The 24,549-nt window shown below is 41.3% G+C and overlaps 1 protein-coding gene across 3 annotated transcripts in view; it reads left to right on the top strand.

Moving 5' to 3' along the window:
* The first annotated feature begins 2,416 nt into the window (after positions 1 to 2,416).
* STAG2 (stromal antigen 2) overlaps positions 2,417 to 24,549 on the top strand; it is a 75,773-nt gene continuing 53,640 nt past the window's right edge. For all 3 annotated transcript variants that reach the window (XM_033072305.1, XM_033072303.1, XM_033072304.2), the window contains exon 1: positions 2,417 to 2,477. The gene's annotated coding sequence lies outside the window, so the exon portion shown is untranslated. The remainder of the gene's footprint in view (positions 2,478 to 24,549) is intronic.

Here is a 24,549-nt window from a genome sequence, read left to right as displayed (position 1 = left end):
GCACTCGGCACCTTCAGCTGTGCTGACTGAAGTGCTCCTGCAGTTGGACTGGAACAGCTCAGAGAAATTACCTGGGTTGGGGGGACGGGAATCAATCCGGTCCCTTAGAAAACAAATGTCCCTCCCCCCTTGTCTGGTGAGGCAACAGTTTTGCTAAGACAGGGCTGAGCAAACAGCTGAATGAAACAACTGCGAGGGAGGAAATGGAACTGGAGAGTGCGAAATCCTCTTAGCAGGCTCTGTGACCAGGGGTGTGTAATGTGCTGCTGCACCTGGAGTCTGGTCTCTAGAGCGCTTCTGTGTTTTGTCATAAGGAAAAAAGCAAATTCTGCCATGTGGATCAGGACACCCAGAAGTGCTATGGATCTGGGCTTCCAAGGCCTGAGTAAGCTTTGGAAAAGTCTGAACTCCCTGCCATGGTATTGTCAGTGCTTGTACACAGCTCATTCCTGCAGAACCACATCTTAAAAAATATGTCTTGTTTTTTTCACATTAGGTAAGCACATTTACCTAAAACCTCTCAACTGTAAGCTCAATTGTGAACTACAGTATTGGAATAGAACTAAATACATGTGCTGTACATGCATTTCATGCACAGTTGACTGGAACTGTCTTGTGTTGTGCTCCTGCCAGCTCCTGCAGTAAACTGCTATAATCTTGCAAAGTTTTGGATTGGAGTTGTAATATGAGTTATCCCTATTGTATCTCAAGCAGAAAACATATTACTGGAATTCTGTGTGCAGGTAAAATGTTAAGTTTATTTTTACGGAAAGGTTGTCTATCTGGCAGAAGTTGACTTTGTATGGGGAAAGCACAAATGGATCCAGCTCCTTTTCATCTATTCCTAAGTGTCGTTTTATAACAATATAGATAATTTTTAAGGCTTACATTAAGTTTGGTAAGTTTGTTTTAATACACAATTCTTCTACAACTACCAGACCCTATCAGGTTAACGTTAAAGATCATCATCAGCACCTGTAGCTGTAACTGAAACCGTGAACATAGTTGTATGACTGGGCATTCAGGATGCTATTTTAAAGCGTTCCCTACAAGGCAGTCTTTCTGCTCATTTTCGTTTCCCCAGAACTTGACAGAAGGTGCAAAACTATTCTGAAATGTGAATTCAAGCTACAGAATATAATTTATTTTTGTAAGCCTGTGCCTGTTTCATGTACTGACAGACTGTATCTAGAATTCCTAGGTCTCATCAACTTATATTACACTGGCTTTACTTTTTTGTTTGTTTCTTTTATTTTTTTAATTTTTATTTTAAACACTCCTAATGTGATCACAGTTTCCATTGTAAGCATTATTTTGTCTGTAGGGTGTCTCATATTAATTTTGAAAAGACTGGAACTGGTGGATACTCTTAAGTATTCTTAAGGATAGGCAGGTGGGCAGAGTAACTCGGTTTAGCAACTGCTTAGTTAAATTAACGCCGTCCCCAAAATTATAAGTAGATAAACAGAAGAGAGTGATTGAAGACTAACTACCAGGACAAAACTATTGTGCTGACTGATCTAAAAATAATCATACGTGGAACTATTCAGCATGAGCAATGTGCTTAGCATTACACAATACAGTGAAAAAACACCTGGTGTCACAAATTGTATATTTGGTTATTTTACGAATTCTGTGCTGCTTATATGGATCGATTTAGGTTCTTAAAATCCTCATGCAGGGAGGAGAAAAAAAGGAATCCCACAAATGCTTATTTAACTAGGAACATACTGGGCGACGGGCAGAAGCAGAAAGCGTTTCTGGAGAACGCTCCCGACCACGAGAGCTGTCATCAGTGCCAGCAGTTCTGCAGTTCCCAAGATAAAGCACCTCGCATCCGTATGGGCAACCATGCGTTTATCTCCCGAGCCACGGCTCCGCGTCCTGGCGGCCGAGCGCAGGGAGCGAGGGCGGCCCTGCGGCACTGGCTCCGCGGGGCCCTTCGCTAAGGCCCAGCTTTGCCTCGGCCGGGCAGTTACGTCCAATTACTGCAGGGCTGCCACGGCGAAGGCCGCGGGCCTGCGTGCGGCCGGGCGCGTCCCGCGGGCTGGCCCCGTGTCCGAGCGGCCGCTCCTTTTTAGGCCGTGCCGCGGCCCCGCTCCCGATCCGCGGCCGGGCCCGCCCCGCGCGCGGCCCCGCGCATGCGCCGCACCTTGTTTACCCCGCTCGGCGCGGCGCTGCCGCGGGCGGCCGGCAGGTGTCGCCCCACGCCCAGGAGAGCGGGCCCCGCTGGGCGGCCGCCAGGTGGCGCCTGCGCCCTCCATTCGCCCGCGAGCCGCCGAGCAGCGAACACCCCAAACAATCCCCAGCGCCGCCGCCAAATTAAATAACCCCGACCCGCCCGCGCCCCGCGCCCCCTCCGCGCCCACAGCCCGGCACCGGCCGGGACGGGCGCGCAGCCGGCGAGCCGCGCCGGGGTTACGGGAGCGGAGCTGTGCGCCGGGGCCTCCTCGCTGCCTACGCCGACACTGGGCAAGGTAAGTTAGAAAATGGCGGCGAAGCTTCTGGAAGTTTGGCGGGGGGACACGGGATCGCGGTGCGCGGCGGCGATGAGAGGCCGGGCCGGGGCCCGCGGCCCCCGGGCGCGCGCGGGGCGCCAGGCCGGCTGGCCGCGGGGACTGCGCGCAACCAAGATGGAGGACGGCGGGGCCGAGCCGCGAAAACACTCCAGCCCCCCGCTTCCCCACCCCCCGTTCCCGGCGCGCCGCGGCGGGGAGGGGGGAGGCGAGCAGAGTGCGAGTGAGAGAGAGGGCGCCGAAAGCGGCCCCCCTGCCCGCCCCGGCCCCCTTCCTCCTCCCCAAAGCCGGCCGCGGGCAGGCCGGGCCCGGCGAGCTAAAATGGAGAACCGCCTTCTCCTCCTCCTCCTCCCCCCTTCTGCCGAGCCGAGCAGGGGCTGCTGGCAAGATGGAGGACTCGGGCATTGTGTGCGTGGGGTGTGTGTGCGGGCGAGCCGGACCGGGCCGCTCGGGTGGGCAAGCGAGGGGAACGGGGTCGAGGCCCGAGCCGCGCTCGGGGGGAGCGCTGGGCCGCGCAGAGAAAATGGTGGGGTGGCTGCCGGTGTCCCGGGGTCGAATGTCAGGGGAGGCCGCGGGCAGTGGACTCGCACCCCTGACAGCGCTCGCCAAGGCTCCCTTTGCCCTGCTCCCCGCTGCCCAGCAGCCGAGCTCTTCCTTCCAGCCCGCTCCCGGCGGGTTCCCCGCGCAGGGAAGTGCCGAGGAATCGGGGTTTGTCTCCTCAGTCTCTCTTCCCAGAGCTGGGGCAACTCTGGTCGCCCTTCCCCGTGACTGCATAGGAGGGCTGGCGGGAACGGGGCTCTTTCGGCCCAAGTGAGGACGTAGGGACTGACCTGCACCTTCCCCCCCGCCTCTCTTCGCTGCCCCCCCGCCCCGGCGCCCAGCTCGGGGAAGGCCTTTGTGGGTCGAGTTTTCCCCTCCGAGTGACTTTGGCCGAGCTCCTCGGCGGCTGTCCGCTAAGAGGAAGAGTTGTGGCAGTTTCCGTTCGGCTTCCTTTATTTTTTTTGTAAAGAAAGGGCGCTTGCCAACTTGTGCCGGGGACGCCCGATGCCGGGAGCCGCGTGTTGCAGGAACCCCGCTGGGCTCTCTCCGGCCCCGGTGGGGGAGGGGGGCAGGAGGAGGAGGAGGAGGAAGGAGAATGCTTCTTACTGGGGGGTTTTGGCGCCACTTTTGTTTTAGATAGTGCTCCTCTGCCCCCTCCTCCTCGGCACGCACTGAACTGAGCTGAACCCTGCCCAGGTAGGAGACGAGAGCTTTCCTGGTGTTTCTCTTTTCTGGACGCTTATTTTCTCTACATGGATTAAAATATCCCAACCACATATATATATGTGTAGTTGCTGCTGCGGTTAGGGACGGAAGGACGGTGGAGTGAGCGGCCGCAGATGGCTGGGCTGGGAGGCCCTGTTTTCCGAGAATTCCTGTCCCTGCCGAGCGCATCCCTGGTGCTGGGCGTGCTGGCCTTGGGGGCCCGCTGGCCTTGGGGGCCCGCGCCGCGGTGCTCCCGGCCGCGCTGCCTCCATGCCTTCCTCTGTGCTGCTAGCGTTGTATAATCCGTCTGCCCCGTGGAAATCCGGGACCCACCGACCTCATTTTCTTATTTTCCTTTTTCCTCCTCTCCTCGCCCCGAGAGCGGGCGCGTAAGCGATCGGGCCCCTCTTTGGCTGCTTTTATTTATTTATTGTACTGCCCGGGCACGGTTCTCCTTTCTTGTGTTCCCACGGGATGCGGCGTTAGGAGGTGACACAAAGTTTTGATCACCTCCGAGTCCGGTGTTCTAGTTACTGAGGGGGAGGTTTGGTTTGGTGTTGTTTTTTGTTTTGTTTGTTTGTTTTTTCGTTTGTTTTATTTTTAAATTACTTTTTGGCAGCCCGGGTACCGCTGCTGCCCCCCCGCCTGCCTTGCCGGCGCTCGAAAGCTGTCCCTTCCTTTGCGCTCCCCGAGCCACACCCTGGCGTGTCCGGTGTCCCGGGCCGCCTGAGCCGCCGCTGTGACCCCGCGTTTTCGCTGCGCGCCCCGGGGCCGCCGCCCGGCGCGGGTTGCGGGTCGCGGGGGGGCCGTGCCGGCGCGGCCCGGGCGGGCGGGCGGCTGCCGAAGTGCGTCACGGCGGCCCCGCCGGGCCTGCTCGCCGCGCCTCGGGCCGCGCCCGCCGCCCATTGGCCACGGCCGCGCGGGAGGCGGCCGCTTCCTCCGGGCCCGACCGGCCCCTCCGCCCGGCGCTGCTCGGGCTCCGCTCAGCATCCCTCCTGCACGGCTCACGGGGCTGCTGAAACGGAACCGGAGGAAAACGCCTTTTGGATCGCTTCTCTGGAAGCCGTTGCACGACCGCCTTTATGCTCTCTGGGAGTTTAGTTGAATCCTGTTTTAAATGACCAAGAATGAGAGTTCTAGCGTTTCCTACAGAGAGGTGTTGTTCTCCAAGCATAAGTTTCCCTGTTGACTCTTGGCAGCTCCGTCTCGATTTGTTATTGATTGCTTCTTTCTCGTTTGTAGTGCTTTGCCACTCAAAACAACTTTTTCCGTTTTTCATAGTCTTTTTTTCTTAAATCAATAATCTATTTATTATTATTCCTGAAGTATTTATCTGGTATTGAATTCTCCCAAGACTTATCCATTTGCAGGCTGGCTGATTGTGCGAAGTAAATACCACGAGTGATTGTGCAATTGGCCATCATTAATCTCTGTCATCTTGGTATCACTTGTTCATTATCCTCAACTCATAATTTTGTGGATCTGTCTTCCTGGTGATCAGTCACCAACTCAGTACCACAGAACTGGTATAGGGCTCTTTATTGCATAACATAGTTTGTTTTCTTTTATGGTATGGTAACAGTTGAATTACTAATTGAAACATGGTGTGAGAGCTGCCTTGCTTTTAGCATAAACATCAGTATTTTTGCTGCTGAAAGCCCTGGAGGTGAATGGGCTGGAATCCCCACACTGTTCTGATTAATCGAAGACTAAAATAGCTTAGAAGTTATACAAAGGAGAAAAATATTAATTGAATCCCATCTCTGCAAATAGATCTTGCTCTGTATCTCATGGGGTCACGTTGGTCCTTTACAAAACCAGTGACATTTTATGGTGCTGTGTACAGGGGGCTTTGTGCAACCTGAGGCACAAACCCTTGAGTGTCTGTTGCTGTTGTTTGTATTAAGTTAGCTGTGATAAAGTTCAGGTTGACTGTTGTATGAGCTTAAATTCAGGCAAGCAACCAACCAAAAAAACCCACAGGCATGGAACTGAGGAATAGGAGAGACTTTAATTTTTCTGTGATACTTCCTAGCTTAAGTTATGTACTTGGGCCAGTGTTATGCTTTTGGAGCTTTTTCATGCGCTTACAGTTTCAGGAAGACAATGCTGAATAAAGTTAATAAGCAATGTGAGGATTTGTTAAACTTGTATTTAAGAAGTTCAGTTAAAATTTATGTACAGCTCTCTTTTGGATATAAAGTCTTGATGTTTTGCAACTGAAAACTGAAATTAATTTGAGTTGGTTCAAATCAAGGATTCTGTGATATTTGAATATATTTTTAAAACTTGGGTTCTGTGAAATGACAAAAAATTGCTAGCTTATAGATTATTGAAATACTTAGTTTGAAATGTCTTATATTACTTGAATAGCATTCATTTTATATATTAGTATATCAGTTAGCTGGTTGGTAATCTAACTCAAATTCCATAAGTATATCACAGTTGGACTTTGTGTTCAAGTCTTAATGTTTGGAGTGAAATAATTTCCATTTGGAAGGAGTGTAAATAGAAATGTCAGTTAAATACTCTCTAGATTTATTTTGTCTCAGTATAACTTACCAATAGCAACTGAATTATTAAAAAAAAAAAGTAATGTAGACAGCTTCTCTTGAATATTACATGCTACTGCAGTCTCCTGTAGAAAATAGCTGCAGGCAGCAAACCACTTGAAAGTTCCTGCTCTTGGTGGTGGGAGCAACTGTGTTAGACATAGTTAAGTCATGAAATTATGTTGGCACATCAAAGCTTTATGAACTTTTTAAAATGAGATTGCTCTTTGTCACTTATGGTTCAAATTTAGAATGATTCCAGAATCCATGTTTGTCATTTTCATTTGTGATCTTACTGTCTCAGTTGTTTTGCTGCAGGCAAATGTTTTAGGAGAGATGAGCTTTTCTGAAACTTGTGTGCCAGTAAAAACAGGTTGTATGTTTTACAAAAACCTGAAATGCTTCAGTTGCTTACTTTCACCAAATGAATCCCAGAAAATAAGCAAATATTTGTGCTTGTTACTTGTGCTTGTTGGTTGTGGCACTGGAATTCTGTGTTTTGTGAGATGAGATGAGACAAGATTTTCAACTCAATGAGATCTCTGCCAACAGTGGCCGTTTATTCTCTGACCAATTCGAAAACTTTGGAGAATATTATAAGTGTGAATTTCCCAAATGGGTTTTGGTGAAGAATGTTGTTTTGTTTTGTGGTGTTTGTTTTTTCCTCCCTTTTCCCCCTTTCATTTATTTTTTAAAATGTGTGTAATTAAGAAGACATACTGGAGAGAAGAATATGTTGTGGATTTGGTCTCTGTCAGCGAGATGCAAGAATTTCCAAGAGCTTCATCTGGTTCAGTACTTGTTTTGTCATGGAAAGAAGTGATTGATAGCAGCCATCCACATACCAGTTTAATAGTCTTAAATAAAAGCTTTGCTCTCTTTCTCAGTATCACTTAAAACATTCATATTCTGAGGACTTAAGCTGAGATGAGGATCATTGACAAAGGAGAGTGATAATCTAGTCCTTGGAAAGCAGAGGTAAGCAGGGAATTTAACTTTTGCACTGGAAAAAAAAGCTTGCACACAGGTAGTATATGGAGGAATGGAAAGAGCTCTTTTTCATGCACATCACAAAAACTTAAGTGGTAATACAGCCTATAGCCGTGGTTTAGATCGTATACCATGCAGCGTGTTAGATGAACTCCCCTCTTAAACTCAAAGACGAAGTGAAAAAGGGAATTCTTCAAGATCCCATAGTTCCTGGGTGGATGGCAGCGGCAGTCCTGCGTTGTGAGGTGCCCTGGGCCGCCTCCCGCCCGCGCAGTGCTGTTGAGTCCGCAGGGCGGTGGATGGAGCGGGCAGGGCGGTGGATGGAGCGGGCAGGGCAGCCGGACCGCCCTGGTTCCGAGCGGGGCGTGCCGAGTGCGGCGGCCGCGGCTGCGCGCGCGGGGCTGTAACGGCCGCCCCCGGTCCCCAGGGGGCGCCCCGGCGGCGGGGCCGCGGCCGCGCGGGCGGGAGCGCGCGGAGCGAGGGGCGCGGGCAGCGCCTGGGCAGGGTCACGGCTGCGGAACTGCAGCTCCTGCGCGCTTTGCGCTCCAAAAGGCTGCTTTGAAGAGTAAACCAGTTAAGCTCTTCCATTCACTGAACAGATTTCGTGTTTGAAGATTAGTACAGTGACTTCAGTTGGCCTTTTATATTACAAGAAAAATCTGCTTTCAAAAAGTTCTGCGTCTTTGTGGTTTAGGAGTAAGCCTTGGGATCTGATGTGACTTTTGACAAGGTCAGGTATTTGCTTAAGAGTGCTATAGCAAAAACTCATTTTGAGAGTACAAGGTTAAAATTGTAGTTTGAATCCTCTTGTTTTAACTAGAATTTATTTTCCTTAAGTATTCGCATCTTGAAGTTCATAAAAATCTGCTGAAGTTGGAAATTATTTTTTTGTGAGAATAAATACAAAGTAAGGGACGTCTCTGAATATGACCCTCATTTAGATTAATCACAGACCATGGTAGGACTGGTGCTGGTTTGTTGAAGTTGGGAAGCTTGTCTCAAGAAAAGTGTTTCAGTGTTTGGGTATCAACACATAAACTGTGTTCTTTTTTTTCTTGGTCCTGTCAGTTTGGTGGGTGAGATCACTGAGACTAGACCAGAATCCTAGATTTGATGGGTTTTGCCATTCCATTATTTCGCAGAATACTCAAATCAATTTTTAATATCTCTGTATTTCCAAATTTTCCACTGTTTAATTGCCCTAGAGCTATGAGATCTTGGTGGAGAAGAGGGGAAGGGAAACATTTCTTTCAAAAACATTTTTTGAGATCTGGCACCCAGTTTTGGAGATAGCAATGTGGGAAAATTTGATCCCTCAGGTTACTCCTGTAGCTTTCATGTGGCAGCTGGCTTCTGTTAGGCTTTACTGGCTACAGATTTGTATGGAGGAGCCCAAGACTAGCCTGTATTTAAACTTCTTTATGCCAGTTGAGTCAGAAATGAAGGACATGTATAACTATATCTGTGTGCAGCTACCTCTAGCTTACTGTGGCTTCAGAGGGAAAATCAGTGAGTTGTCTGATAGCTGCTTTGCCCAGGTGTGTACTTCATTGTTGTCTATTCTGTGCTTTTTTTTTTTATTGTGTAGCTAGCTATGGTTTCTGCCTTTGGAAGGCTTATTTTTGTAAAAGAATATGATCAGAAGAGGGAGTAGATGTCATAAGATTGGCATATATAGCAGGGTAGTTTGTGATTGAGAAGCTGATCACAATACCTGCCCAAAAAAGTATCTGAGAACATGTGTTGGTTGGTTTTGGGTTGGCTTTTTTTATTTGTCAACAATTTTTTTGGTAGGTAGGTGAGTGGTTTTTTTTCTTATGGCTCTGAATTTAATGGCTTATTACTCCTGTCCTTACACAACCTTTTACACATTTTACTTTTCTTTCAGTGAACATTAGTTATTATATTAGAGCAAGGGAATATGTGGATGCTATAAATCATTTTGTTTTCTGAAGTAGTTTTTTTTTACTGCTTCTGTGTAGTTCTAGAGAGGAAAGTATTTTTTGCATCTGTTACCATTGTTCAGGGGTTGATAGGAGAAGCTGATGATTTCTGCATGTGTTTTACAAAACGTCTCAAATGGTGCCTGTTGCTATATAATGGACATCTCTGCAGTGGTTTACATTTATAAAAATTATAGGTGACATGTCAGAGTTTACTATAAGCAAAATAATGAATTTGAATATACTGATATTTTGGAAAAGATTTCTGAAACTATTTTTTAAAAAGGTAACAACAAACCTTAGATATGCATGTTTTATTTAGTTGAGGTTACATTCCAGATTTGGCTTTGGAGTTGCTGTGAAGGTTTGGTGAAATGCTGCTTAGCTTGTGGCCTGTGAGTGAGCTGTGGGTGATGTGGAGGACACCTGACATTACCTCAGGCTCCCCTCAGGTTTCTCCCTTCTGTGGTACTTCAGTCCCAGCGAGCACAGGCATCATGTGATGAACACTTGATGCTTCCTGGGAGGGTGTGTGTTGTACTTTGTGTGGTCATATAGCAAAGAGGGCTTAATGCAGTTATTTTCCTGTTGCTTAGTCCATGTGAACTGACTGGAAAAGATGGACATTTTTGATGGGGAGCTAATGTTGCGGTTCTTGGTTATGACTGAATTGCGGTTTTTTACTGAACACAGGATTTCAGCCTAAGTTTAAGACCTTCCTTGCAGCATCATATCTGGGCAAGAGAAAATTGAGTCTGCTTTGTTTACAAATAAAAATAAGCTGTTCAAGCTAAGGCTTTTTCAGTCTTTCATGCTATTACCTGTTATTCCTTTATGTAAAACTCAGTTCATTCCTTTAGAAGGATCCGCTGAAAATTTGGACCAAATCAAGTCTTAGTAAGCAGATAATGAGCAAGTGATACAATTGGATGGGTGGTTTTTTTTTTTGTCAGAATGTAATCTTCCAGCAAGCAGAGCTCATTATAAGTAGAGTTTGTATGGAGTAGGGGTGTGAATATTGAAGGTCTGTATTTCTTTATGTGTTACTTTTATTAATGTACTGTGGGTAATTGAATATATAGATTACTGAAGTTACAAAAATCGTCAATGTAAGTAGTAAATGTCAAGAGCACAGCCGCATAATTTATATGTGCATTTGGGGTGTCTGGTTTTCAATTTGAAGGTGACTGTCTGACAGGAGTCCTGGAATAAGACATTTTTTATAATTATGGCTATAGTGGTGAACTGATTTAATTTGTGTAAGATGGCAGTGCATCCTGACCACTGACCATTTCACTTCTGATTTTCTTAGAAACAAAGGGCTGATTATTATGATGTTCTTTCCAGGGGAGGAAACTGGGAAGACTTGACTGAGCCTTTTTTTTTTCCAAACAGGAATGACCAGTGGCTGTAGTCTATATATCATATGGCAGAGCTGTGCTTGGGGCAGGGAAATAGGGAAGAGAATTGATACATTGTGTTGTGATAGGGTAAAGAATACAATTTAATATATTTGTAAAGGAAAGACTATCATATTAATAATTTAGGGTTAATAACATGAATTTGTAAAACCTGGCTGTTTTTAACTATTTTGGGATGGGAGCAGTATTCTTGCAGAAAAGTTCCAGTTTGGAGTATGGCTATATGCTGTTTTTATTGTTTCTTATGTGCCTGTTTGGACAACTGCATCTAGAATACTTTCTTTTAATACCACATGAAATAAAGCTTTGCATAATGAGTGCACAGTTGCTTCCTAGAAGTAGTGCCACGATGAAAAAATGATTTGTGTTCTTGGTCAAAGAATTGCTTGGGTGGGAAAGGACTCCTGGAGGTCTAATCCAGCCTTTTCCTTAAATCTTGTCCTGTAAGGTCGCTTGTCAAGTTTTGAATGTCTCAGGGGATGTAGTTTCCACAATTTCTCTGACAATCTATTAGTCTGTTCCTATTGGAAGGTCCTTCTTTATTTCATATTTTGAAGTTATCTTAAATTCCTGTGAAGATTCATGTTTTTCACCCCCTGGTATATGTTTAGAAAGTATCCCTAGGTGTTGGAGATTTGGCACTATAATGTCCTGATTTAGAGCTGGTGATGTTTTTTTGCTGGGAATTTTAGAGAAAGAAACAGGTAAATGGCTACTGAATGACTTTTTGGTACCTACTTTTCTCTTCCCTCTTGTTCCATGTGCTGTATTTATACTTCTTGTGTCTGTGCTCAGGCTTCACTTACTGTGTCTGACAAAGTCGTGCAAATAAAACTTCCTTTCCTAAGCATTTACTTGTTCAGTTAAGTGTCATTCATACAGTAATCAAAATTATTCTTCTTTCAGTTTTCATATTTAAGCAGGGATATTTTTATTTCTTCTCATAAGTATTATTTCTAGAAATCTACAGTTCATTTGAAACTATAGTAACCAGAAAGGAAAGCTGCACAAGTATCTCTCTTGGATCTGTGGTATAGGTCTGTTTTTGCTTGCCTAAGAAGCAATTGGCTAAAGAAAAGGTAAAACTGGCTTTTGCATGTTGATTTAACAAACGTAAAAATGGTTTAACAAGGCAAATGCTTCAATAACATTGGAAAATGTTTGGGCTTTCTTCTCCACTCAGTTATGTTTATTTTCAATGTTCTGTGTTTAAACTGTTCTTGTTTTATTGTGTTCTTCCATTCAACCAGTTTTGATAAGCTGTGTTTTCAAAACTGATATATATTAGTATTTGATTAACATTAAAAATGTTTATCTGTTAAAAAGTATTGCTGATGCAGTGACGTGTCTGCTGTATTACCATGCTGCTGTGAAACAAACCAGATTTTGTACACAGACAAGTTGTGGCTTGACAGTTGAAATGTAATAAAAAAAATCAGCCTTTAGGAATTTCATTTCTTGCTGCATTGCATTGTCATTGTTACACTGCTCAATTTCTATTCAGGAATACAGTGGTTTTCTGAAAGTTAACTTAGAATATGATTGTACCTCAGGTTTACGTTGGTGCTAAACAGAAATTTTCAAAGGTGGCAAGACACAAATTGTTTATATCAATAGGATATAAAAATGTCAAAAACATTTTTAGACTTTTTCAGTTCAATAGCGTCAGCTAGAGGAAAACACAGAAAATCATCCTCTTTGTAGGTCACTCATTAGGATTTTTCCTATTTACCCCCAAATGCAGTGACAGTTCTCTGTAAAATTGAATTCTCAAGGGTTTTCCTTCTTGTGCCAAGGGACTTTAAACTATGCAAAGCATACCTTGCATTCAAAACTGGTTAGAGAAGTTTTGTTTATAATAGAGGATTTATGCATTCTTGCCGAATCCTGCAAATGGGCTTAGTCTTCCCCTATCTCCAGTGAAGGGAAGCATGGAAATGGTTCTTTTGGATGCTAGGTTGACTCAGTCTTCCTGGTAGCTTGGGAATTTAGGAAATGTACTGAAGTTTTTCAGTTCCTTTACAATAACCACTATTTGTTAGTATATAAGGAATTAAGCATCCTAGGAGATGAAATGGGATTACTATGATGAAGGAGAATAGAGCAAGAAAGTTAGGAAAGGTAGGAACTTGTAAGAATACGGTGACGGATAGTAGAGCCATTTCAAAATTATGTTGTGTGTTCAGTTTTATCTTCTCTTTTTTTTTTTTTCTGTTGTGGAATATGTTGACATTGAGTTATTTAGTATATACAGTATAAGTAATTGCTTTAATGTAAAAACTTAATTTTGTAATACATTGCCACATATGGAAAGGTGCAAATGTTTGTCTCTAATGTTTAATTTTTCAGTTAGTGACCATCAAACGTTAAAGGCTTTTTGAATGGGATTTGGAGGGGAGAAATCAAACTGGTGATCCATTAAAAAGTTGTTTTCTGTGAGGGTAGTTGGTGGAGAGACTAGTTATTTCACTGATGTGAAAGAACAGAATTGAGCAGTTGTGTAACTGAGTGATCTTTCTACATAACTTCCCATGCAGAGTTTCCTCTCTCATTCATAAGTGTTCTTGCTTCCATACTTGTTCACTAGTATCTACCAAAGATGAGCCTTCCCATTCACAGGGCACTTCCATGAGTAGGTGCTGCTACTAGGGTGGTTGTGTCTCTGTGTCCTGACCACATGCTCTGTTGTTAGCATTGTGCCTTTGTTTTATGACTTGAACGCTACAGGTGAACTGGTTTAAGAAGCTAAACTCTGAAGGAGAGTATTTTTCTGTGATTTAAATTCCTGGGGAGTCAAATGTGTGATGCTTCTGCATGAAAGAAGATATTGGAGCTTTTGGCTAGTAAGAACACAGAAATACTCAATATTTCAGTAGCTGAAGTGTTTTATCAGTTACCTCGTCCCAAAGTAGTAGCAATGTCTTTTGTGACTGTAGGGTCAGGGAAGGAAGACTTTATTCCCACTGTTGCCTACTATTTTTCTACCTGGTCTTACTGATAAAAACCATCAGACTGACATGCAAATTCCAAAAGTAGGCCTCTAATCTCTGTGGTGATCTCCATTTTATCTTCCACCCCGAAATATTGCAAAGTCTGTCATAGATCAATTAGAGTTCCACCAGGAAATTCAGGACTGCAGTTGATTTGCATTAATTTATGCAGGCAGGAAGATGATGTACATTTTTCTCTGGTTTCAGTCTGTGTGCTGGCTAGAAGTTGTGCAGGTGTTACTGGGAATAAGATGGAAGGGCTAAGAGAAGATTTTAAGAACAGTTATAAAAGATTTTCCTTGCAGCTTTGGCATGGTAAATCAGATGTTGTTTTAAAGACCCTACTCGATCTCCTCTTTCAGCTGGATGCTTACCAGCCAGCTGTGGTTAGATCTTATTATGATCCTTTGCACTCTTGAATTTTCTCTGGTTCCTGGAAGCTGCAGTGCCAGTTCTATACATGAGGTCTGGTTTTGGCCTGTTTACAGAATATGGACTGTGCTGTGCAGTGATCCTAAGTCCCATCCCTCAGAGCTTCGGAAATTTTTGGGGCATGCTGAGGCTACAGGTCTTATCTCTGAGAGTACCTGATAATTAAATCAGGCATACCCTTTTTTAGTCTCATAAAATATTAATATTGTCCTTCAGAGATACTGAGAAATGCCTGAACATGTCATGTGCCTCTCCTCTTTGCCTCACTTTTGGCTCAATTTATATGAGACCATTTTGTTTTCTTCCACTCTTGGAAGAAAGCTTGCAGAGTGTTTTTTGCAGCATGGGATCCTAGCTAGAAGATGTTGGCTTTCTTTATGTGTTTGGGAAGAGCTTTGCTCTTGAATGATCAGAGGCTATTATGTTGTGATTCATTGCCTAATTCCTCGCCATTTTAGATTTTAAATCCAGGAGAACTAGTCTGCTCTAGGCAGAACTGTGATGTATTGAAAATAAGATTCTATATGAAAATTAAACTGACACCTACTCTCTAGGCTGACTTTGCTTGGTGAAGTTGTAGTCTGGTCAGGAATACTAGGCAACGGGAAAGTCGTATTTACAAGATGTTTGGAGTTCTGCAGATCATTTTAGGTTGTACAGAGGATTATAGAGATGTGGGTTGTTCAGCATGCATTTATATAAGCTGTATTGGAACAGGAGTTTCTTTTTTGGTGTTGGAATTTGAAGCAGGCAGTGGGCATTGGTTCTCCCCAGTTTTGCAGGTGCTCCTTAGAAGGACTGTTGTGAATATAGCTGCAATTGCCTGAGCTCTCTGTTTCTCCTTACTGCTGTTTAAATGTTTCTGTGGGACTTCACTGCTTGGAAGCATGCCAGAATGAGTGTGTGGGAAGACTTAATACTGGCTACTTACATAGCATTTTGTATGTTCAAACTCTTCTGCAAATATTAACTAATCTTTATTTAACATTTGAGCCTAATTTCTGTCAGTATAAATCAGTAACAGGCTGTTACAACCCCTATTTTTTTGATGTCAAAAGAACAAAATGCTGTAACTAGAATAGTAAGAATAATCTTTATCATCTCATTAACATACTGGTTTTTGTCGCTGTACCCTTCTGATTTCATGTGGTGTAGAAAAAAGTTACAAATGGAATGTGGAGCTGCTCTTCAGGAGGTCTGCATTTTAGGATGCTGACTGTGAGAAGGAATCGCATTGTATTCATTTTGTGTGTGGTATTTCAAGCTTTTCTGTGTTGATTTTTGTTTCTGCAATGTTAAGGTTTATTTCTTTCCAGTCTGGGGAGCCATAGCATATTCATAACAAGTAATGCTGTGAGAATAATGTTCATTCTGAGCTTGTTGCTTAAGAGCTGTCATTCATCTTAAAATGTACGGTTAGGTTGAAAATTCCTAAACTAAGGTTTACCCTGCTTATGTTTTGCCATTATAAATGGCAGTTTTCAGTTAACTGGTATTTATTAAGTAGAACTGCTATGACAAATTCATTAAGCTGTTAGTGTTTTAATTATTGTAAGGTTCTTGCAGTACCAAACCTAAAGCAGCTGTGGATGTTTTTATTAGGGTCCCATATTTTACTTTGAAAATTACTGTTATATTGGTTTTTTGTTGATGCTGTTGATCAGCTCTAAATGACTATTGTGTTGTATAGAAGTGTTTTGGTGCAGCAGTGTCTAAAAAAATCAGCATACAGATTTATGATTAATAAAAATGTCTCTTTTGAGTTGCAGTTTTTGCAGATAGTTCATTTTGCATTCTACTAACCAGATTTTTACAGCTTCTTTTTATAAATAAAATAATAAATTATCTTTTAAATAAAGATAATAAAGTAGTTTTCTTCATGTAATTTACAGCTGTAGTTTGCATGAAGTGATAAATATGTGTCTACAATTTGGATTGGATGTGTTTTCATGTTAAGCAACCTTTTAAAGTGTGTCCTCAGTTCTGGCTTAACAGTTAAGATTTTGTCATTCCAGCTTTAGCTTTGGAAGTTAAACATTAAAGAGGTTCATACAGTGAATTGCATGCTGGAAACAGGATGGATTAATAGGAAGAAGTATTGAGGTCAGGGTCCTTAGTATAGGTGTGGTAGTGTGCTAAACCAGCTCATTTTCTGCACCACGACTAGCCTGGATGCTCTTCATTGTATTGTGTTCCATCTTGGTGACATTCACAGAATGCTAAGGGAAATGAAGTGGTGGATCAGGCTTACTGGTCTTAAACTTTTAACAGAGAATTCAAAGAGGAATTTGCTAAATTAATGTAATTTTTAAAAATTTGTTTTAATTCATAATAACATTATTTGTAAAAGCTACACAGATCAATGAAGAAAATAATTAGAAATAGAACTAGTTTGCATTACATACTCTTGGAGTATTGAACTACTCAGTGGTGAGTGCTGTCTGTGTTGGAGTAAAGCTAGTCCTGGCTTTGCATGGAGGAATGGTAGATTCTAATCATGTCTGATGCGTTGAAGTAACTTTGTAATAGTAATGGATTAGAGAACCTAGATGTGACTGCTCTAGGTTGTACTTGGTAAAGTGAGTTAGTGATTCATTTTTCTGCAGGAATTTAACAATTTTCTATTTCTGTTGCATCTCTGCCACTTTCATTGCCATTTTATCTAGGCTTTAGGCAAAGGCAATCAACTATTGCCTTATCAGAACATTGAATTTATTCAGTCAGCACAACCCAGAGTGAGCTAAGAATTTTCATTATTGTGGGAAAAACAGCATGTGCGGCCAGGCTTTTCTGTTTCCTAGCTCACTAGGTACAGGCACTTGGGTGTTGTACTAAATATTCCTCACAGTGCCATAGCCAGAGAGAGTAGGCTGGATTTGGAGCAGTGTATGGCAACTTCTAAAGCAGTTGTAGCTACCAGAACAGTATGGACATCTCTGTTTGCTTTTGATGGAATTGGACGGTCGATTATGTCTGCCATAGTGTCACTGATTTTCAAAAGAGCTGTTTTGCACCAACCACAGGACTCTTTTGTTGAGCCAGCTCAGCTTATTAAACTGTTGGAAAGCTAATTCATTTGAAAAGAAATTAATAGATTGTTGCTCAACAAAGGGTATGACAAGTGCCCTTGACTATGAAGTATGGCCAGAAGTAAACGTGAGAAGGGGGCAGTGGGACTGCTCTTTGTCCAGTAGTAACCCATCTATTTTATTGTATTATCAAACTGTTGTGGTTATTGTTTGTAGTTTCATTCATTATTTTGCAAAAAAAGAGGATAGTTAATTCAATCTTTTCGAAAATTGGTGTAAATGTCGTCTTGTCTTTCACTGATAAGTGAAAAATATAACAATAAAATTTGAAATTACTAGAATTTGGCCAAGTTACTCTTGAACAGCTTCCTTTTCTATAGGTCAACGACAAGTTGAGAAGGTCTAGAAAAGGCAAAGATTGTAAAATAGGAAAGTAAGCAGGAATGGTGGAAGTGCTTAGGTTGTAGAATACATTTTGAGTAACATGTAACGTGTTTTATATTCAAAGTATTCAATAATAGTGGTGTAAAACGTTTTAACTGCTGGAGGGCATGATGGTTTAAAATGTATATTTAATTTTTAGATTTGGTAGTTTCTGTACAAAATGCTTAACAATAGCATTTGGAGTTGAAGGGTTTATTTTGCAGGTCATATGTTGGACTTGTGTATCACAGTACCTAGAACATAGTAAGAATCTCAGAAACATAGGCTATCTGTGTTACTTCTGTTTAAGTGGTTCTCTGGAGCCACTAATCTGGGAATCTGCTTTACTCCAAATGAAAGGGAGGAAGATTCTTCACGTGTTTTGGAGAACCTATAAATGGCTGAACAAATCAGTTGGGTATCAACAGTATAAGCTGCATATTACTGTAAAATCATTGCTGTTTTGGACATCATACAAAACCTTAATTACTGCAGTTGTCACATCCTGAAACTTTACCTCGTAGTGAATGCGAAGTTTTTATCTACTATGGTAGTAAACAACAAGCAAAAAAAGTTACTTGAAAGTTGTATTTCACCAGTGTTGTTACTCTATCCTCAAATTTTAGAAAGTGATGCTAAGGAATGTCTTTCTATGGATATACATGGAATGCGTTCAAAAGGAGGGCAAAAATAGGTTGTTTACATTAAGAGAAGTGTAAATTGCTGAGAAATAGTTGTCAAAAGTGGTAAGACACTGGTTTAGACTATTTTAATGATATAGTGTAATGATAAATCAGTATTGAAGAAAACATAAGCTCATGGGAGTAAGGAGTGTCTTTAAGGAAAATGTAGTTGAGTATATACTACAGTATTTTGGTTTGTTATAGTCTCTGTTTTACTGGACAAATAAGGTGTTTACTTTTGGAGATACTTTGTCTGCTATATAAGTTGAGGTTTTTATTCTAAAAATACTATTGTATTTTTAATTCTTTAGAGTAATGATGACTTTTGAAGATGCATGTTCTGTATGTGTCTTCTCTTTCTTTGTCTGTATTCTTGAAAACTGCTCTTTCCCCCAAAGCACGAAACTCAACTGGTGCTACGTAAATGGAGAGCTTCCATTGTCTGTAATACTGCTTTTAGTACTACTTCAGATTGTTTTAAATCATAAAATAATTAACTATCATATTTAGTGCCCACCTTTTGTGCATAAGGCCTGGCAGCACTCTTAAGTGACAAAGAATCAAAAATGCTACACGTTAGGAAGATGTTGATTTATTCTTCCTATGTGGATTTATTCTTACTGTAAAATCAACCTGTAATCCAGCAGGTTTAATGATGAATCACATATCTTCTGTCCAAGACAGAGCTGGTTAATGCAGAATTACAAAAATGCGGTTGTGGGCCTCAGTCTAAGGGACATCAAGATTCTGTGAGTGTGTGTTCTCATACTACTTGTGTCCAGGTATAAACACTTGTGGTATCACTGGCAGAGGACTCCTGGGTGTGCTTCTGTGTCTTGTTAGCACAGAAGGCAGATGTTCGTGCAGAAACCTGGAAGATGATGTGATTTAAGTATCATGCTGCAGTTTTTGACTGTGTTGTAAATTAGTCTGTGTTTAGACACTTCGGTGGTTTAATTTTGGAATGAGATGGGTTTTTTTGTTCTGAAAATGCTGTGCAGTAGCTTGAAACTACCTGGGTTATTGTTCCCCTGCGTGTTGCTTGTGGACTGTGCATGTTGACACTATAGGTGGGCGTACCTTGGTGTGCGTTACCTCCTTGTAGTGCTTCATGGGGTACAAAATGAAATTGGTAAGTTATGTTATTGCTGAACTTCCTAATAACTGTGAAGTATCACTAGACTACTAAAATGCTTTTCACTGAGAACTTAATTAAAATAAAGGCAAAAGATACTGCAGAGAAAACTAATTTTCCTTAATACTGATTTTACTTAATAAATACTAAATTATATGTTAGGTGAATACAGTCCATGTCATAATGGCAGAATATTAATCTTGTGATCATAATTTGGTAACAGTTACTTTCCTGAAGTAATTCTTTAACCATGCCATTTTCATTTTTTCCTCCTGCTCTCTCATTCCTGCTCCCAGATACTTAGATTTATGATTAGCATCTGTCATTTAACACTCTTAACTCCTGTGTCTTCTGGAATTCTCTGCAAGACATGGTAGTGCTGCCTTATTTAATTGCATATTTTTTTTCTTGCATTGATGTTTGCTAATTCATCTTGTGAGGTAAATGGTCTTTGGAGTAACAAGTAGGGAGGGGGAGGTTGTCAGTAATGGAGATGTAAGGTAATGGGTCCATCAAACAGTACCACTGACAAGGCATAAGAAACTCTACCAGGACCTTTTAAAAAATCTGCTAAACCAGAGGAAGTGTAAGGGGCACCCTGGGGTTTTAGGGATCTGCTCATTGCTATGGAAGTGGACTTGATCACTTAATACCAGTTAGGGCAAAAGGCTGGAAAGGGAGAAATAAAATATTTTCCCTGATTTTTGTCACTCACAGTTCTTTAACTAGATGTGCAGTATTACAAAGGCTTTTAAAAATTCTTTTTAAAATAAATTTTTACGCTTCTATAGGTATGCCTACCTGTAAGATTATGATGGCCCACGATCTGCTTAGTCATGAATTCAAGTTGATAAAGCTGTCCTTGAACTTAAATTTCATTTTATTCTTGTATGTATCGATGGAGAGGGTGAAAAGAAAACACTTTTTCACTGTGTCAGGAAAGGTTTTCACATTAGATCAGTCAGCTTTAATTGAAATTATTCATTGGCTTGCAGTGAGAAGTACAGGATTGTACTCTTGAATAAATATTTGTAAGAATTTTTCTGATCATAGCATTCTCCTTTTTTTTTAAGTGCATTCTGCTTCTAATCTCATTTGGGCATGTAATAATGTGTGCTACTCAAGCTTACAAAAGTGATTGTTGAAGGCCACAAATAAACGGGCAAGCAGGTGGATTGCTGAGCTCTTGAGGTGGGGTTTGTTTGGGTTAAGTCAGACGGGCACTGCAGCTCTTGGAAAGCTAAGGTGTGAGCTTTGGTGGTCTTGCTCTTTGCTTTATGTGATTTTAGTGATGGAAACCTGGAACTGAAGCATTTGAGTTAACTTTGGAGTAGCCAAAAACCCCTAAGTAGATTGACTGTAGAGGGTAGTCATCCAACTCCCTAGGCTTTGGCCAACCATATTTAACTTTGTACAATATACCTTGCTTAAAGGTCTGTTGTAAAACTCACATCCTGCTAAAAAGTCCTCTGCTTTCTTGTCAGGTAGCATTTATACTGCACTGGTGTCCAGCTGTGGAGGAAAAAAAATTGCGTGCATCGGGTGCTTAGTGTTTTTTTCACATAACTGAATAAAGCATGTGAGATTCAGGGGGTAGCTACTAAAAGATTCCATAGTGTTTTCCACAATTTTGTGCTTTGAATTTGTCCTTGGTTACAATGTAAAGATGTACCCAAAAGTATGTATTCTGTCACCATCTGCTGAAACCAGGTGGGGCAGTGATTCTTACATCTGCTAATGGGCCATCTGTTAAAAATCAGGTGGGGCGATGTTCTTTATCTTTCCCATGACCCATCCTTCATCCAGGAGGGTATCTCCTGTTAATGGGCCACTGCATGACTGATAAAATTACTTCATCCCATTGTGAGATGCTCCACCCAGGGGGAGGAGCCTAACATTTCCTACCTAGATAAAAACTGAGATTTGGAACACCCAAGGGGCCCTTACCCACTGGTTTACAGAGGGCAAGAGCTACCAGGATCTCACTGCCAGGATTTCTACAGGATCACTGCTTCAGCAAGACCACTTCATCTGGACTGCTACCACCACCTTAACTAGCAGGGTGTCAGGTTGTATTCTGACTCTGTGTGTTTTTTTCTTTTGTACTATTGCATGTATTTTATTTTTCTCTTTTTTCCTACTAAGTTGTATTTCTGACTTGGAGTCTCACTGGTTTTGCTTTTCAAAACCATCACAAAATTTAAAAAAAAATTATTGTCTTACAGTATTTATTGAGAACACTTCTGTCAATCTTCTGTTTTTTTAGGAAGCAATACAAGATTGCTTTGTCTAAATGGTAACTGTTAGGATAACAACCTGTTTTAAAGACTATGCTTATATAGTTAAAAAGCTAACTTTAATAAAGATAATGGTTACGTATTAGCAAATATTTATGGAGGACAATATTTTTGAATTTATACACTTTCTCCAAATGGATTTCACAGAATGTCATTCTCTTTAAGGTATTAGAGCCACTGATGAAGCAGCTGATGAGTTACTACCTGGATTTGTAATGTGACTGCCCATACTCCATGCATTTGTAGGATTTTTAATTTTGGAATTGCAGAAGCCTACCAGGAGTTCATAGCAGTTGTTACAGGCTAAAGTGAGATTTAAAATTTTTGTGAGAATGCCTGGTTCTTGATTTTCTTCTGATCAGGAAGAGATTATAAAGGAGCCTGTGCTACAAGGATGGATAGATAGGGATGCAAGTGTGAGTGCTGTCTATATGTTAATATTCAAGAAGGTTTTGAAGAACTAGATATCATCTCTTACAATGGTTTTTTTTTCTTACTCCCCACATGAAAATACAGTCAGCACTGAAGCAGCCATAGCCAAAAAAATTGTCTGCTATAAAATACTGAAGGAAGATTAGGAAGATGTTCCAGGTTTACAGTTTTCTTTGGGCTTTTTGTGTTCATTTTTATTTCTGGTTTCAAATAGTTTCATTGGAACACAGATAATCAGTGTCTGGTGTCACTTATAAAGATTTGTGAAAGGTTTGTTTAACATGACTGAAAATTAATGAATTATATCAATTTTTCTTAAAATAATATTTGTGAATGACTTTGTCTGTATTAAAAATACTGAAATATCCGTATTTCCTGTGTAAGAGGAGAAATTTGCCAATTATGGCTCAACAAAGGTTTTTAATAGTAAGTTCTCTCCATCTCTCCACTCATGACAGAATGCTTGTATATCCCACCTTTAATGTGAACTGGAAGGATAACCAAGTCGTGTTGTTGTTCACTTTTTGTTCTCTCCCTGACAGTGGGGAGGGATTGCTACCTGTGTGTGCATCCGTGTTACTGATGCTGCTTCAATCAACCACAAGCAGTTTCAAGAGAACATCTTTAAGACATATTATTTCCTTGGGGATTTATTGCATTTGCAACATCACACCTCTGATCCTGCTGCTTACAGAATATGATTATCAGCCATTAGAGCTAAATATTTAAACATGGTCACTACATAGTGTTTCCCTTCTCATCTCTGATTTTTTTTTTTGTTCATCATTAAAGATCTCTCTATTCTGTTTAGTCCTTATGATGTTTTTTTTGTATTCATTGTTCCAGTATGAGTTCTGTCTGCTTGTTAATCTTGCTGACAGACATGTTGATAGATTTTTACAAAATTAATCTCTATACAAAATGCATTTGCTTAATTTTCCTGAGGAAGATAAAAGTTCTGTCTTTTTTTCTAGTCACCAGTCAATCTGTGGATGCTTTATGTTGTTTCTTCCCCCTGACCCCCCGTTAGTCTTGTGTACTTCAGAAAACTGGAAAAATCACTTAAAAATTCTTAGGTTCTTACCACCATGTTGCCTGGATGAGAACTGCTGAGAAGTAATATGGCATTGAACATTAGAAACTGTAACACAGAAAACATCAAATGGTATTTTTTACCTGGACAGTTGAAATACTTTTTACTCGTTGGTTTTGTTTTTTCCAGCACACCATATGGTCATACTTAATTTACATTATGCTACTGTGCAGGAGATGCACGTTTTAAACCATGTCATTTATTAGTAAATAATAAATAAGATTTATTTAGTGTGTTATTTTAATGGCGATTTTGGGAATAGTAAGTATTAAAACTTGTATTTTATCTTCTAGTTTCAGAATAGGGAATTGAATTGTCATGGTGTCTGTACCCTGATGTGTTAATTGGTGAGAGATGTGGTTTAAATAGGCAGCCAGAGCACTTCTTTGTCTTCTCTCCCCTGCAAAAAATTAGCTACCATTGTGAACAAGAACATAGTTCTGGTAAAGGGGAAACATTTAATAGCATCATTTTATGCCAGTGCTTGAGGGTTGTCAATGGCAGTCCAGCAAATACTTGGAGATTTCTTGAGCTGGAAATTACTGCATGTGTTGCTCCAAGGTTGTACCTTGTATGTAAACTGAAATGCTTGATGATGTAAAGTGAATTGCTTGGTGAGCACTCTGTTTTCTTCAGAGTTGTTGGAGAACATGAAAATATTTTGGTATCTGCTTCTGGAAATAGTGTTGGACAATTGTCTTTTTCTCTGCAAATTAATGTTTTTCCTTCTATTTAAATTAAGGATATGGATTCCTGGGGAAGTCAAGTTGTTGATACTGTAAAAATTCTTAATTTATACTATGCAGTGCTTAACATATCAATTATAGCAACTTTAATTTTCTCCATTAAATGTTATTTTGGGGGCTTTAGGGGGCTGTGATTGCTGTTCTAAAAAGAGTATATTCAGGTTGGGCTGTAATACAGAATTAAATACAGAAATACTGTAATGTAAAGAATGGTTGAACTTTCCTTGCTGCAGAATGTATCTTGCTAGTCTGTACTCATTATACAATTATTTTGCTTGGAAGGAAGAGGTGTGTATTTGTATATGTACAGAGAATCCTGAGGACAGTGTGTTAGGCCTAAAAGGATAAGGTGTCCTTTGTGGATTGGATTTTTTCGTAGTCTTAAAATGCCAGAGTTACTTCCTTAATTATGTCCTAGGTTTTAAGAGTTTTATGCATTTGCTTGTGAGAAAGCTGTGTGAACAGTTTTGATGGAGTACACTCACTACGGGAGTGAAGCTGAAAAGGCTCATTTAGAGCTTGTCATGGTGGTATGTTTACTGTGTGTAAATGCATACTTACATTTGATACCTAAACTTTAACACTTGCTATGCTTTTTTGTTTTTATTAATAAACATGGATG

This window comes from Catharus ustulatus, chromosome 14 (genome assembly GCF_009819885.2).
Source record: "Catharus ustulatus isolate bCatUst1 chromosome 14, bCatUst1.pri.v2, whole genome shotgun sequence".
Taxonomy (NCBI): Eukaryota; Metazoa; Chordata; class Aves; order Passeriformes; family Turdidae; genus Catharus; species Catharus ustulatus.
Note: the sequence above shows the minus strand (reverse complement) of the source record. Positions and strands in the feature narration are given on the sequence as shown.